The following is a 12,741-nucleotide window of genomic DNA, read 5'->3' on the forward strand; positions in this document are numbered from 1 at the left end:
ACGCTATAACCATTGAAAATCTGTTTCATAACAGTATAAAGTCACCTATTGTAATCCTCAATGTGTATATCCCCCCAGAAGAGTGTTTTAATGTTACTCTGAAGCAGGTATTCCGATATATTGATCATATTAAAAATGTCCCATCCCCTCCAGAAATTTTGTTTGTAGGAGACTTGAACTGCAGAATCTCCAATATCAGTCTGAAACTTTTTAGGAATAAAGCCAAAGAAGAGGCACATTTTGTTCCCCAAACACTCTTCCCTGATAAGTTAGTGACTAACAAAAGAGGGAAGATTTTGCTAAAAGAACTAGCGGCCGTTGACGGTCTTATACTAAATGGGAGATTTCCGTCTGACGTGCCTGCTAAATTTACTCACAAATCTCCTTTTGGGTCTTCTATCTTGGACTATGCAATCGCAGACTATGGTTTGTTTCCTTATATTCAGGAGCTTAATATCATACCCACCTCCCTGAGTGACCATAGCATATTGTTTATATCTATTTCTTTAAATCCCACGACCACTGCGCCTTGGTCTCTCAATGGCAGTGATGTTGCCTTTCACGCTTCCTCGGGAAGGTGTTTCTGGAGTCCCCCCGCCATTATTAGGGTACAGGATTTCTTATCTGATACCCTAGTAGTATTAAATGAGTGGCGTGGGAATGAAATAGTTTATTTTGAAGAATTCATGCGAAACATCATTCTTTATGCTAAAAAAACTTCTCGCCCTAGGAAAGGGGTAGGGGTCCCTAGTACACTGCGTATCCTGAACAAGGAAATAAATAAATTAGTCCGTGAACAATACCTAGATAGAGTCTTGGAACGTGAAAAAGAAATTTCCAGGCTAAAAAGAAAGAGATGCAGACTTAAGCTAAAAATGAAAAAGGAAAGGGAGGACAATGTTTGGATCAACTTGAGGGAATCTGTTGTCCACGGTAGGATCAGAGAATTCTGGGCAATAATCGGGAAGGGGTGTGGTACTAGACTAAGTCTCTCTCCCATTCCTATAGCGGAAGAGGTATGGATTCCTTATATTCGGGATCTTTATGCAGGGAACGGGATTACTGGTGATGATATTGCCTTAGATGTTACACCCGAAGGTCTCATTAATTACCCCACAGAAGAAGAAATAGAGATGGCTATAAAAAACATGCGTGCCTCTGGGGCGATGGGCCCTGACGAACTCCCCATGACGGTCCTGAAACAGGACCCTCTAAGGTGGAGTAAACTCCTGTATCCTCTGTATAGAGCCTGCTTTTTGGTCAAAACGGTACCTGCCTCCTGGAGGGGAAGTATCTTAGTCCCTATCTTCAAGAAGGGAACTAGGGATAGCCCCAGCAATTATCGTCTGATTGCTCTCCTCGACTCCATCGGAAAGGTCTTTGCGAAATGTCTTTTAAATCGCCTCTCCGATTGGGTCGAGGAGAGCAACATCTTGCCGTTTGAACAGACCGGCTTCCGTAGGGTCCACGGTACGCTGGACAACCTCACCACTCTTCATGTGGTTACAGATAAATACGTCCAGGTGAGAGGAGGGGTGGTGTATGCTGCCTTTATTGATTTCTCCACAGCGTTCGACAAAGTAGATCATAGAACGCTGTGGAGAAAACTGGCAGCGCTTGGTGTCCCGACCTGTCTGTTGGAGCTGGTTCGGTCTCTCCATACAGAGACCTGGTGTAGGGTCCTGTTGGGGGGCGAAAGGGGACTATCTGATCAAATTCCATCTTTGAATGGCCTTAAACAAGGCTCTTTATTGGCTCCCCTTTTGTTCTCCTTATACACGGCAGACCTACCCGCCGCCTTGTCTGCCAGAGAGGGCATCGCCCCGGTGGTGGGGGGGACCCCTATATCCTGCCTGATGTACGCCGATGATGTCCTTATTCTTGACTTGACCCCTAAAGGTCTTGCGAATCGGCTACAGGCTCTTCATGCCTTTGCAATAAGTCATTGCATGAAGATCAATATTAACAAAAGTAAAGTTATGTGTATAGCCGGTAAGAAGAAGTGCCGTTCTGCAGATTTTGGTTGGTATATTGGGGGCCAAAAGCTCGAGGTTGTAAATTCCTATACCTTCCTGGGAAAAATCATCACGGCTAACTTAAGTGAGAGGCTCCATATAGAGCATTGTTCTCGCAAAGCTCTTGCCCATGGCAAAGGTTTAAATTCCCTATACCAGGCAACGGGAAAAAGGCATTTCTCAAGCTTATTGGAAGTTTATAGATCAAAAATCTCCGCAACAATACTGTATGGTATTGAACTCATAGAGGTGAAAAATTGGGATTTTTGCCATAAGCTCGAGGGGAAACTCCTAAGATCTCTATCTTCCCTAAATACTGCGTGCTCTTTGGCCGCCTGCAGGCTCGACTTCGGACTCAGGAGCAGCTGGGTACAGGGACTATGTGCCCTAGTAAGATGGGTGGCCTGTTTGGCTAGAGCGGAAGTAGGGACTATGCGAGCTCTCCTCAGAAGTGAACTATTGGGTAATTTTAAAGAGTTCTCTAAACTTGTAAGTAATTTTAGAAAAGCGGTAACTCTTCTAAAATTGGATGAAAACGCCTTGTTTCTGTATTCTCCCTTACAGTTAAAACTCGTTTTATAGGAAGTTTCGTGGGATCTATGTTTTCACTCCGACAAAAAGTTAATTTGTGAAAAAAGGAATGTAGACCTTCTCCTTAACTCCTATGTAATGAAGTTGCCACAATCTTATGTTATATGGAACCTACCGCATGGTATTCGTAGATTTTGGTTTCTTTTACGTTACGACTTAATTCCTGTAAATCTATTGTTATCCAAATGGTATGGCTCCTCTGCTTTGTGCAACTTATGTAAATCGAGCACCCAGGACTGTATGCATGTTTTACTGATTTGCCCTGCGCTTCGTAAATTGCGCTTTAGATGGTTAAAAGTTATCTGTCTCCGCCTTGGCATTGTCACTTTGAATGGCTTTCTTCATGCACTTTATTGCCCTCCTAACGAAATGTTCTGTTTTCATATTTTTAACTTTTTTAAAGGTTTTTTAGCTATTTATTAATATGTCTCTGGAGATGTTTTGACTTTCCGACCTCATGTAGATTTGTTTTCGCATGTCAGTTTTGTACTTAACCCTGTTTTTCAAATGTCACAATTTTCTTATTGTATTTGTCTTACTGTTTGTATATTGTATATTTTTTATGTGGCCCTCTTTTGAGAGCCAAAACATAATAAACAAATTGATATTGTCCGGCACTTGCAGGATGTAACAATCAGGTGTTTAGTCAAAAAGAGTTGTAGTGTTCTGTCTGAAGTCAGAAGTCCCCAATGTCTTACTAGTATATTAAAAACCTTAAGTGAGCCCGAGCGATAACTCGTAACCAACCTCAATAGTGTTTTCTCATTGCTTTATTTGTGCTTGATATCCTTAAGGGTATCACTTTGTTTAAGTTTCTTAAATATCATAAGAGCTTTTGAAACCACAGCCTGGTCACAGCCCCATGCAAGAAATCTACACAATTTTCTCTTAAGTGAAAGACATATGAAATGCATTATCATTCAGGAATTAAAAAAACTCTTGAAGTTCAAATGAGCTCACAGACCAACTCCATAGACTGTCATCGATATATCTTCCAAAGTAGTAAATGCAATTGATTCACCTAGTAACCATTTGGCCCTAGACGTGCACCACCCGAGCCAACTCAAAAATAGGTTGACAAAAGACGACACAAATCTGGAACCTATTGCAGCCCCATACAGCAGAATGTTTCCACCCTTCTAAAGGGACATATGTGGGTCACCGGGATACCCGATACCAGCTTTCTCGACCTGAGCAGCTCAAAATGGATGTTGCCAACCAACGATGGGATTCTGCTCTCCGGCTGCTGAGCCAAGCAGCAGGAGAGCAGACAATAGGCATCCTGTCCCAGGGAGGTGTACCCACCTCGCAGACAAGATTTTGTGTATTGGGGCTTGGTGGGTGCACTCTTAGAGTGCCAGAAAGTCTGCACTGGGAGCACATATGGTGTTCCCATGCATAGTCCAGGACAAACCAGTTCCAGGAGCCATTTGCTTCTGCTCTGGTGCAAAACTGGACAAAGGACATGGGTGTAGCCACCCCTCTGTCCTCCCCTCCCCTAGGCGGGTCCACAGAATTTTTCCAACACCTTCCCATGGGTAGGAAGTGGGTAACCTGGCTACAAGACTTTAGAATTTACCTGGACAAGAGTCTGCAAAGAAGAAACCAAGTACTTCGACTGCCTGCACAACGCTGGATGACTGAAGAATCTCCCTTGGAGTAAAGGAGTTACTCCCTTGCAAAAGCAGGCACCTAAATGCATATGACCAGTTTGCTTCTCTTAAGGACTCTGAAGATTTCACCAACAAAGGGGGTACGTTCCCAAAGGTCCTCGAGATTGATTTGCCCTCTCAGAATTTCTGTTTTGACTCTGTATTTGTTAGTGTCTCTGTACACTTTTTTATTGCTGATCAGTGTTAACGTGCAAGTGCTCCTATGGTAAATTATGTTATGGATTGGTGTTTCCATGTCTGGCTTGTTTGATTTACTGTTAAGTCCCTAGTATAGTGCACAGTGTGTGCCCAGAGTCTGTACATCAAATGCTGTTACTGGGTCTGCAGCACTGGTTGTGCCACCCACACAAGCAGCCCTTCAAAGGGTTCTCAGACCTGCCACTGCAGTGTGACTTGAAAGTGGTCAGGTCCCACTCAGGAGTCCTGAGACTGAACGTGCACTGCAATATGGTTAAATACTAACTACATTTCTGGTTATCCACTGATTAATGACTTATTAAACAGTTTGATTTTTCATTTACATCATAGCAATGTATTTGTCATTGCATGATTTACATTAAACCAACAATGTTTTTTTCTATATGTCCATTTCTCAATTCACAATTATATTTAAAACATAATACTTTGTAAACGGCGATTGAGAGTTCTGAGTTCAGCCCAATGCGTTTCGGGACTGATGGTCCCTTCGTATGGGGCAAGCCTGTAAATAAGAGAATACATTAAATCTTGTGCCTAGCTTTTCAAGGTACATATACAGAAACATTTTTATGTTAGAATGCAGTCTTAACAGTTTGGTTAATTCCATGTTCTACATACATAAGATACACAAATATTTTCATTTTTCCAAATTCAATCCTTCTGTCACTTTTCGTTATTTACATTACAATGAATTTTACATGTCAGAGGTCACTGCTTATTATTAAAGAGTCATTGATATGGATTCTATTGCCCGTGTGTTAAGATATAGTATCTGTTAGAACTGGGGGTCTCTAGTTGGCAGAGGTAGGTACCAATGTCCAAATAGGGACCCTTGCTTCTAGTCAGGACTAGGAGATAACCCTCTTAGATAACCCCTGCTCGCCCTCAAGGTAGCTTGGCCTGAGCAGTCTAGGCTAACCAGAGGCCATGCGTTAAGTATTTGTACCAACACTCACAGTAACACAGTGAAAACACCACAAACTGATTCCACAACAGTTTAGGAAAATAAAGATATTTATTCTAAACTACACAAGACCAAAACGGCAGAAATCCAACATACACAATGCAAGGTTATGGTTTCAAATGAGTTCTTCAGGTTGTAATCAAAGTTCTTTAAGTTACGATCAAATAATCCACAGATGCGTGAAAAGTTCACAGTTGCGTCACGTGAACTCACAGTACCTTTTAGATGCAACAAAGTTCCACAAGCAGGAAGCTGGTGCGGTGGAAACAAGCGATGCGTTACTCCTGAGACCCTGGGGAGGCGATGCGACAGCCCCGCTGCAGCAGCGGGCGTGCGGCGACGAATCCGGTCTGTAAGGGCAGGAAGGCAGCTTGCGTAGATTCCGGTGCGTAGGTTCCATGGGAAGTCTGTTCTCGCAAAGGCACGATGCGATCTCGTGGGGGCTGCGACGATCTCCGGGGCGACGATGCGCAGTCCAGCGGTGACCCTCTCTCTCACAGCTCCTCGATGTGAGGTTTCTGCGACGATGTTCGCAGCGACGTGATGCGGTCCGCAAGCAAGCGGTGCGGTGATCTCACCCAGGTGACAGGCTCTGCGACGACCCTCGCAGCGATGTTCGATGCCCCTGCACTGGCCTGGTGCGTCCCGCAAACGAAGGGTGCGACGGCCTCGGCAGCGATGTCAGGTGCTGCGCCGATCTCGACCTTCGTAGCGGCGGGGAGCTTCTCGCACTGTCGGGGTTGCGCTCCGCAAGCGAGCGAGGCGACACTTTTCAGCTTCACAAGTTTCTCAGCTTAGTCTCAAGCTTCCCAGCTCAGGTTCAACTTCTAGAGGCCCCACAACTGGATCAAGCACTCTACGAAGGACAGAACTCTCACAGCAGAGTTCGGGGAGACTGGGGATGAAGTCCTTTTGTTCCTGGGACTTCGGAAACAGGGAGCCAGCTCTTCTCAGGCCCTTGGAGATTCCTTACAAGACAGGGGACACAGCTCACAGCAAAATCCTTCCCCTCTCCTTGGCAGCAAAGCAACGGCAGGTCAGTCCAGCAGAGCAACAGCAGGACAGTCTTCCTTCTTCAGAGTCAGCTTTCTCCTTGGCAGAGGTTCCTTCTTGGTTCCAGGATGATCTAATTTTCTGTTGTCAGGGGTCCTGTACTTATACCCCTAAAGTCTTTGTTCTCTCTGTGCATGTGGGCCCTGAGCCCGGTCTGAACCAGTTCTGGGTGGATCCTGAGCACCTTGATGTGCTGGCTGCATCGTTCCTTTCAGAGTGAGGGGCAGAGTCCTCAGCCGCCCAGCAGGAGGTGGAGCCAGCCTTGTGGCAGGCAGGCACAGCCCTATTCAGCCCAGGTGCTAACTCCTCCCACCACTCAGGTAGCAATTGCTCCACTCAGCCTAGTGCTGACTCATCCAGCCTCTGGGGCATTCCCCAGCCCCTGTCACTCACAAACCAGACAGTCAATACACAAACAGTCTCAGGCACACAGAAGGGTCCGACAAGAGAACAGCAACTTTCTAAAAGTGCGGTTCTCAAACACAGGATCTAAAAACCACCTTTCCTAAAAGATGCGTTATTAAATTCTGAGTTCAGGGATACTAGATACTTATGTCCTATCTTGTTCCTATGGGAAGAAGTGCCGTTAACCACTGTAGCCAGCATCCCCCATGTTAACCTATGGAGCAAGATAACCTTACAATAGTGAACAACGAAAATGGCTGTAATTCACTACCAGAGCATGTCACCTGCACCAGTACATGCTCTACCTTTCACATACACGGCACCCTGCCCAGGGGGGTACCTTGGGCCTTCCATAGGGGTGACTGATGTGCACGAAAAGGGAAGGGCTAGGCCTGGTCAGCGGGGACGCGGACCAGGAGGACATGGCAGTTCTAAACTGCCCGTAGGCGCTGCAGTGGCAGGCCCGAGACACCATTTTAGGGCTACTCCTGTGGGTGGCACAATCAGTGCTGCAGGCCCACGAGTAGCATTTGTCATCACCGGCCCTGGCACACCCAGTGCACTTTACGAGGGACTTCGTGGTGATACAAATATGCCAAACATGTATATCCAATCAGAATAACAATTTATATAGGGAGCACTTACACTCTGGCACTGATCAGCAGTGGCAGAGTGTCCAAAGCATCTAAACCAGCAAAAACGAATCCAGCACAGCATCGAAAAATACAGGAGGCAGAGGCAAAAAGATAGGGGTAATCACGCCAAAAGATGTCAGGTCTAACACGTGTCCCCTCCAGCTGAAAGTGGGGAGAACTACCCACCCTCTTGGGAGTTCTCTTCACTAAGGTGGAAAAACCTGGACAGACCATCAGCGTTGGCGTGTTCTGTACCAGGGCGGTGTTCCACCGTAAAGTCCATTCCCTGTAGGGAGATGGACCACCTCAACAGTTTTGGATTTTCACCCCTCATGTGCATTAACCACCTGAGGGGCCTGTGGTCGGTCTGAACACGAAAGTGAGTCCCAAACAGGTAGGGCCTCAACTTTTTCAGAGCCCAGACCACAGCAAAAGCCTCCCTTTCAATCGCACTCCACTTCTGTTCCCTGGGGAGTAGCCTCCGACTAATGAAAGCTACTGGCTGGTCTCCATTCTCCTCAGTGGCTTGTGAGAGTACTGCTCCCACACCATGCTCTGAAGCGTCCGTCTGAACTATGAACTCACTGAAAAAGTCAGGTGCCTTGAGCACCGGTGCGGTGCACATCGCAGTCTTCAGGGCCTCAAAAGCAGTTTGGCAGGCGTCAGTCCAGTCAACTCTTTTGAGCAACTTCTTGGAAGTGAGTTCTGTCAAGGGGGCGACAATGGTGCCATATCCCTTGACAAACTGTCTGTAACACCCGGTGAGTCCTAAAAAGGCTCTCACCTCTGTCTGGGTCTTGGGGGGCTCCCAAGCCAGAATGGTATCAATCTTTTCCTGTAGGGGCGCCACCTGGCCGCTCCCCACCTGGTGTCCCAAATACACCACAGATCCCTGCCCTATCTGGCACTTACTGGCCTTGATAGTGAGGCCTGCCTTCTGCAGAGCCTTCAACACTTCGCAGAGGTGTTGCAAGTGTTCCTCCCACGTGGAGCTGAACACCGCAATGTCATCCAGGTATGCGGCGCTGAATTCCTCCAGCCCGGACAGTACCTGGTTAACCAGTCTCTGGAACGTGGCAGGGGCATTCTTCAACCCAAAGGGCATGACACGGAACTGGAAGTGCCCCTCTGGCGTTGAAAATGCTGACCTCTCTTTGGCCCCGTCAGTTAAGGCAATCTGCCAGTACCCCGAAGTCAAATCAAACGTACTGAGGTACTTGGCAGCTCCCAACCGATCCACGAGCTCATCAGCTCTGGGGATAGGGTGTGCGTCAGTCTTCGTGACCGCATTGAGCCCACGGTAGTCCACGCAAAACCGGAGTTCTGGCGGGCCACCGGGGGTAGCAGCTTTCTTGGGGACCAAGACCACTGGGCTAGCCCAGGGGCTGCTGGAGGGCTCAATCACCCCTAGCGCCAGCATCTTGGAAACCTCTTCCTTGATGCTGGCCCTGACCTTGTCAGCTACCCTGTAAAATTTTTGCTTCACAGGCAGACTGTCTCCAGTGTCCACGTCATGGACGCACCAGTTGGTGACTCCTGTGGTCAGGGAGAACAGAGAGGAGAACTGACCCAACACTTGGCGACAGTCCTTCTGCTGTTCTGGGGTCAGGGTGGGCGAGAGGACCACACCATCCACTGACCCATCGTGCTCCTTAACTGACAGGAGGTCAGGGAGAGGATCGCTATCCTCTTCCATCCCTGCATCTGTAGCCATGAGCATGGTTACTTCAGACCTCTCAAAGTGTGGTTTGAGGCGGTTCACGTGCAAAACTCTCAGGGGCTGCCTTGGAGTCTTCAGGTTAACCAGGTAGGTTACCTCACTCTTCCTTTCCACCACCTCATATGGCCCAGACCACTTGTCTTGGAGCGCGCAAGGCTTCACTGGTGCCATCACCCACACTTTCTGCCCAGGTTGAAACTCGACCAGAGTGGTATTCTGGTCGTACCATCTTTTCATTTCTTCCTGGCTTGCTTCCAGGTTCACCTGAGCGAGTTTCCTGAAGCGTTGTGTCTGGTTGCGGATGGCCAGCACATAGCTGAACACATCCTGGGGGGTTTTCCCACGGGACTTTTCCCAACCCTCCTTCACCAGCTAGAGAGGTCCTCTGACAGGGTGGCCATACAGGAGTTCGAAGGGACTGAACCCTAAGGACTTCTGAGGCACCTCCCTGTAGGCAAACAAAAGGCATGGTAACAAGACGTCCCACTTCCGTCTCATGGGCTCCGCGAGGCCCATAATCATACCTTTCAGGGTCCGGTTGAACCTTTCAACCAGCCCATTACCTTGGGGGTGGTAAGGAGTGGTGAACTTATAAGTTACCCCACACTCCTCCCACAGAGACTTCATGTACCTAGAGATGAAGTTGGTACCCCGGTCGGAGACCACCTCTCTGGGGAACCCCACACGGGAAAAGATCCCCATCAATGCACGGCCCACCACGGGTGCTGTGATTGTCCTGAGAGGGACTGCTTCCGGGTACTGGGTGGCATGGTCCACCAAGACCAGGATGAACCTGTTGCCTAAGGCTGTCTTGGGGTCCAGGGGCCCTACGATATCTATGCCCACCCGCTCGAAAGGGGTGCTCACCACTGGGAAGGGTTGAAGGGGGGCCTTCAACTTCATTCCAGTCTTGCCACTAGCTTGACAGGTTTGGCAAGATCTGCAAAAGGAACCGACGTGCTTCCTCATCTGGGGCCAGTGGAAGTGGGTGACAAGCCGGTTTAGGGTCTTGTCTTGCCCCAGATGTCCTGCGAGAGGCACGTCATGCGCCAGACCCATTAGGTAGTTTCTGAAGCGCTCGGGTACCACCAGCACACGGGCTGCACCGGGCTCAGCAAACTTAGGCTCGCTATAGAGTAGGTCACCTTCCCAGTAGACATAGTGATCTTTGACTGCTCCACCTGCTGCCTGATCTACAGCCTGTTGCCGCAGACCAATGAGGGAAGGGCATTCCTTCTGCGCCTGGCAGAACTCCTCCCTGGAGGGACCACCCTCTTGCTGCCAATGGGTCAGCTCAGGTAGGTCTCCCAGTTCGGCTACCTGTTCCCCTGTAGGTTCCAGGGCATCCCCCTCAGGTTCTGCCTCCTCCTGGACCGTGGGAACGGCTGGGGCTGGTTTCCCGTGCCCTCTGCCTCTTCCTCTCCTGGCAGGTCTCTGGGCCACTGTTTCAGGCTCCAGTTCTGCTGATTCACCCTTACTGGCTGCCATAGCACGCGTGGTCACGCAGATCCACGCAGGCAGACCCAACATCTCCAAGTGAGTTCGGTGTTCTATGTCCTTCCATGGAGAACTCTCCAGGTCGTTACCTAACAGACAGTCCACAGGCAAGGCATCACTGACAACTACCTCCAAAAGACCAGAGACTCCTCCCCATTCAAAGGAAACCTTCGCTAACTTGCAGAGGCGCACTGAGCTGTCAGCGGCCACTACAGGGCGGAGCACGCCAGGGATGATTTGCTCGTCAGACACCCACTGACACCTCACGGATGTCACACTGGCTCCGGTGTCTCTCAGTGCTTCAACCTCCCTCCCATTGATGGTCACCTTCTGCCCATATTTCTTAGTGTTTGAGGGCAGTAAGGTTTCCGGGACCATCTCTCGGTCTCCTAGAGAGACAAGGGTCATGACCGCTAGCTCTCCCCAATCACTAGAAACCAAATCCCCACCCAAAGCTACACTAGCTAACGCTGGGGCTGGCGCACCAGTGGGTGCGGGCTTCTTCTTGGGACATTTCGGAGCAATATGGCCCACCTCGTTGCAGTGATAGCAGGTAGGGGGACCCTGGTTATTTCTCTTGTCCCGCCTACCCTTAGAGGGCCATGGCTGTTTAGGCTTGGGGGTTTGGGAATCCTTTTCCGGGGAACTACTTTGGGGCCCTTGCGAGAACTCCTTTTGGTTACCCTTGTCCCCCCCACTCTTCTGCTGGGGACCCTGCCCACCTTTGGCTGTGGTACCCACAATTCCTTTGTGGACCCTGGTACTGGACCAGCGGTCCGCCTCCTTAGCAAGCTCAATGGGGTCGGTCAGCTTGCTGTCTAAAAGATGCTGGCGCAGCTCTGGAACACAAAGACTACTCAAGTGCTCCCAACTGATTAAATGCAACAACCCCTTCAAATCAGTTACTTTACTGCCCTTCATCCAACCGTCCAGTGCACGCGAGTACCCATTCACACACTCCATCCAAGTCTCAGACTCTTTCTTCTTGGAGTTTCTAAACTGCAGTCTGTACTGCTCTGGAGTAAGGCCATACCTGAGACATAAGGCCTCCTTCATATTGGGGTAGGTCATGGCACCTGTCAACTCTAAGGGCTCTAGAGCACTCCTCCCAGACGCCTCAAAATGTTTCCACAGGCCCGCCCCCCAATACTTGTCAGGCACATCATTCATCTTCAATGCAATTTCATACGAAGTGAACCAGGCATAAATATCCTCACTCCTATGGTAATTCTGTACCAGGTCTTTGGGAATATATACTTTACCCCCATGCACTGGCTGTGCGCTGCCACCATTTGAACTGGCATCCGCCTCCTTGTTTTTCAGATTCAGCTCTCTCATTCTCAACTCGTGAGCCAAAAGCAATTTCTTTTCCTCTAAGGCGCGGGCATTCTTGCTCTCCTCCGCCGCCTTCTCGACTTCCAATTGCTTCATTTTCATTTTCATGACCTCCAGGTCATATTCTCTTATTCTTTGATTTTCCTGTAACTCTTCTGGGGTGAGGCCCCTACTGGAGTGGTTGCTGCCAGCTCCTGAGCCTACTCTGCCCACTGGCAGGTCTTTGCCTTGAAAAGCACTGTCTACATCCACAACCTCATTTCCTTCCTGTGCTTCCCAATAGGTTTTCAAGATTTTCTGCAGCTCCTCCTTCCTGTAGGCGCTCTTTATGGGGCACTCAAACTGCTGGCAGAAGTACCTAAGATGCTTTACCGGGTAGGAGTACAGATCTTCAATCGAGAATTCCAAATCTAGCTCTGCCTCCTCACTGGGCGCTTTCCCATTCAGAGACATGATGCTTTCCGAAGAGTTACTCCACAACAGAATGCAAAAACTCAAAAACCAGTAGTATGCGGTGGCGTAATGGTCTGCACTCACTAGTGATGTACACCAATTACTGTGGGTCAAGTACAAATACAAGTTCAAATCCCACCGCCTGACCACCAATGTTAGAACTGGGGGTCTCTAGTTGGCAGAGGTAGGTACCAATGTCCAA

Source organism: Lissotriton vulgaris, chromosome 6 (genome assembly GCF_964263255.1).
Source record: "Lissotriton vulgaris chromosome 6, aLisVul1.2, whole genome shotgun sequence".
Lineage (NCBI taxonomy): Eukaryota > Metazoa > Chordata > Amphibia > Caudata > Salamandridae > Lissotriton > Lissotriton vulgaris.